Genomic DNA, 4,687 nt, shown 5'->3' with positions numbered 1-4,687 from the left:
TTTTTGGGGGCATTTTTGAGGCATTTTTGGGGGCACTTCTGGGGTATTTTTGGCGCCTTTTGGGGCGTCCTCGCCTCCCCTGGAGCCCCTGGAGCCCCTGAAACCTCGGGGACCCCTGGAGCCCTCGGGACCCCCGGAATCCTCGGAGCCCCCGGACCCCCTGAAACCTCGGGGATCTCTGGAGCCCCCGGAACTCCTGGATCCCCTGAAACTTTGGGAATCCTCGGAGCCCCCCCGAGCCCCCGGAGCCCCCGGAATCCCGGGAACCCTCGGAGCCCCCCGAGCCCCCCAGCCCCGGCTGCAGCCCGAGGAGCGAACGGGGAGACTCCCGAGCGTCCCTCTCTCCTCCCTCCCTCCTCCCTCCTCCCTGCGACAAGGACCGGCACAGCGCGGGGACAGCGCGCGGACTTTGTCCCCGCTCCCTGTCCCGGCCCCGGGGAGGGGACACGGCCGCGACACCGGCAGGGACACCCGGGAGGGGACACGGGAGGGGACACGGCTGTGACACCGGGACACCCGGGAGGGGACACGGCCGTGACACCCCGGGAGCCCACTCCATTCCCATTTTATTCTGACTGCATTCCCATTTTCTTCCCAGCTATTTACCAGTTCAGGCCCAGTCACTTCCCGCTGGGTTCCCAGTCCATTCCCAGTCCATTCCCAGTTCACTCCCAGTTCCTGTCCCTCACCTTTGCGCGGCATTCCCAGTCCTTGGCTGTTCCTGTTCCCGCCTCACTCCGGGAGCGCGAACCGGACCCAGGGAGGAACTGGGGGGAACTGGGGGGAACTGGGACTGGGGGAGCTCAAACCCCGCAGCACGGGCTGAGTCCCTAACCCTAAACCTAAACCGAATCCTAACCCAACCCTAAACCCAATCCTAATCCTAACCCAACCCGATGGATGATGGATGGATGGATGGATGGATGGATGGATGGATGATGGATGGATGGATGGATGATGGATGGATGATGGATGGATGATGGATGGATGGATGGATGGATGGATGGATGGATGATGGATGATGGATGGATGGATGGATGGATGGATGGATGGATGATGGATGGATGATGGATGATGGATGGATGGATGGATGGATGGATGGATGGATGGATGATGATGGATGATGGATGATGGATGATGGATGATGATGGATGGATGGATGATGGATGGATGGATGATGGATGATGGATGATGGATGGATGGATGGATGGATGATGGATGATGGATGGATGGATGGATGATGGATGGATGGATGGATGGATGGATGGATGATGGATGATGGATGGATGGATGGATGATGGATGGATGGATGGATGGATGGATGGATGGATGATGATGGATGGATGGATGGATGGATGGATGGATGGATGATGGATGGATGGATGGATGGATGGATGGATGGATGGATGATGGATGGATGGATGATGGATGATGGATGGATGGATGATGGATGGATGATGGATGATGGATGATGGATGGATGGATGGATGGATGGATGGATGATGGATGGATGGATGGATGGATGGATGGATGGATGGATGGATGGATGGATGGATGGATGGATGGATGGATGGATGGATGGATGATGGATGGATGGATGGATGGATGGATGGATGGATGGATGATGGATGATGGATGGATGGATGGATGGATGGATGGATGGATGGATGATGGATGGATGGATGGATGATGGATGGATGGATGGATGATGGATGGATGGATGGATGATGGATGGATGGATGGATGGATGATGGATGGATGGATGGATGATGGATGGATGGATGGATGGATGGATGGATGATGGATGGATGATGGATGGATGATGGATGGATGATGGATGGATGGATGGATGGATGATGGATGGATGATGGATGGATGATGGATGGATGGGATGGATGGATGGATGGATGGATGGATGGATGGATGGATGGATTGGATGGATGGATGGATGATGGATGGATGGATGGATGGATGATGGATGATGATGGATGGATGATGGATGGATGATGATGGATGGATGATGGATGGATGGAATGATGGATGATGGATGATGGATGGATGGATGGATGGATGATGGATGGATGGATGGATGGATGGATGGATGGATGGATGGATGGTTGGATGGATGGATGGGATGGATGATGGATGATGGATGGATGGATGATGGATGGATGGATGGATGGATGATGGATGATGGATGGATGGATGGATGGATGGATGGATGGATGGATGGTTGGTTGGATGTGGTGATGGTTGGATGGATGGTTGGATGGATGGGTGGATGGATGGATGGTTGGATGGATGGTGGATGGATGGATGGTGGGATGGATGGATGGTTGGATGTTGGATGGTTGGATGGATGGTGGTGGATGGATGATGGATGGGATGGATGGATGGATGGATGGATGGTTGGATGGGTTGGATGATGGATGGTTGGGTGGTGGATGGTGGGTGGATGTGATGGATGGATGGATGGGTGTGGATGGATGGATGGATGGATGGTTGGATGGATGGTGGATGGTGGATGGTTGGATGGATGGATGGATGGTGTGGATGGTGGTGGATGGTGATGGATGGATGGATGGATGGTTGGATGGATGGTTGGATGGATGGTGGTGGGTGGTGGATGGAGGTGGATGTTGGATGGTGGATGGTGGTGATGGATGTGGATGGTGGGATGGATGGTGGATGGATGGTGTGATGGATGGATGGTGGTGGTTGGTGGATGGATGGATGGATGGATGGATGGATGGTGGGATGGATGGATGGTGGATGGATGGATGGATGGTGGATGGATGGTTGGTGGTGTGGGTGGTTGATGGATGGATGGTGGATGGATGGATGGTGGATGGTGTGGATGGATGGTGGATGGGTGTGGTGGAGGTGTGGATGGATGGATGGATGGTGGTGGTGGATGGATGGTGGTTGTTGGTGATGGTGTGGATGGATGGTGGATGGATGGTGGTTGATGGATGGATGGGATGTGGTGGTGGGATGGATGGATGGATGTGGATGGGTGGTGTGGATGGTGGATGGTGGATGTGGATGGATGGATGGTGTGGTGGTTGTGGATGGATGGTGGATGGATGGTGGTGTGGTGGTGGATGGATGGTGTTGGATGGATGGATGGTGGATGGATGATGGATGGGTGATGGATGATGGATGGTGGATGGTGGATGGATGGTGGTGGTGTGGATGGATGGATGGTGTGGTGATGGATGGATGGTGTTGGTGGTGGTGGTGTGGTGGTGGATGGATGTGGTGGATGGATGGTGGATGGATGGTGATGGGATGGATGGATGATGGTGATGGTGGATGGTGTGGGTGGATGGATGGTGTGGTGGATGGATGGATGATGGATGGATGGATGGTGGATGATGGTGTGGATGGTGTGGATGGATGGTGGTGGATGGATGGATGGTGGATGGTGTGGTGATGGTGGATGGTGGTGATGGTGGATGATGGTGGTGGATGGTGTGGATGGTGATGGATGGGATGGATGGATGGTGGATGTGGATGGATGATGGATGGATGGATGGATGGATGGTGATGGATGTGGATGTGTGGATGGTGATGGATGGTGTGGTGGATGGATGGATGTGGATGGTGGTGGATGGTGGATGGGTGGTGTGATGGATGGATGGATGGTGTGGATGGATGATGGATGGTGGTGGATGATGGATGGGTGATGGATGGATGGATGGTGGATGGTGGTGGTTGGTGTGGTGTGGATGGTGGATGGATGTGTGGTGGATGGTGGTGATGGATGGTTGGTTGGATGGATGGATGGTGGATGGATGGATGGTGGATGATGGTGGATGATGGTGGTGGGATGGATGGTGGTGATGGATGGATGGATGGATGATGGATGGTGGTGGTGGGGTGGTGTGGATGGTGGATGGATGGATGGATGATGATGGATGGATGGATGGATGGATGGATGGATGGATGGATGGATGGATGATCCCAAAATCTCTCCCTGAATTAAGATCAGATTCAGAAATTCTGGAAAATTCGCCCCCAATCATCTCACCCAAAACCGGTCCACAGAACCCTCAGGTCTGGAGCCACCCAAAATCTGTCCCCTAAAGGGATCCAAGACAATCCCAGGTCTGGAATCGCCCCTATCTGCCCCAAAATCCAAAGAGAAACCCCGGGTGAATGGATCCCCACATCCACCCCAAAAGGGATCAAAGACAAACCCCAGGTCTGGAATTGCCCGCATCCACCCCACAATCCAAGAGAATCCCAGGTCTAGGGTCCCCCACAATCCACCCCAAAACCTGACCCTACAGAAGCCCCAGGTCTGGAATCGCTCCCCACATCGACCCCAAATGGATCGAAGACAAACCCCAGGTACTGGACATGCGATCACCCCTGCAAGAGTCCTGGAGAACACCCAAAGTTGGCCCCCAGAATGGATCCAAGAGATCCTGGGTCTGGAATCCCCCCATCCACCCCAAAACTGATCCTAACAGAACCCTTCAAGGTCTGGAGCCACCCCAAAATCTCTCCCCAAACCTGACCCTACCAAATCCCCGGGTCTGGGGTGCCCCCGGGAGCGGCTCCGGGGCCCCCGCAGCCGGGCGGGGCCGGGCTCTCTGTTCCCCTGCCAGGATCTGTTCAAAGGATCCACCAAAAAATGCGCTGGAACCCCCAAATTCGGCCCCGCGCACAGAAAGAGCCG

Source organism: Passer domesticus, chromosome 27, assembly GCF_036417665.1.
Source record: "Passer domesticus isolate bPasDom1 chromosome 27, bPasDom1.hap1, whole genome shotgun sequence".
Taxonomy (NCBI): Eukaryota; Metazoa; Chordata; class Aves; order Passeriformes; family Passeridae; genus Passer; species Passer domesticus.
This window is presented reverse-complemented; position numbering follows the sequence as displayed.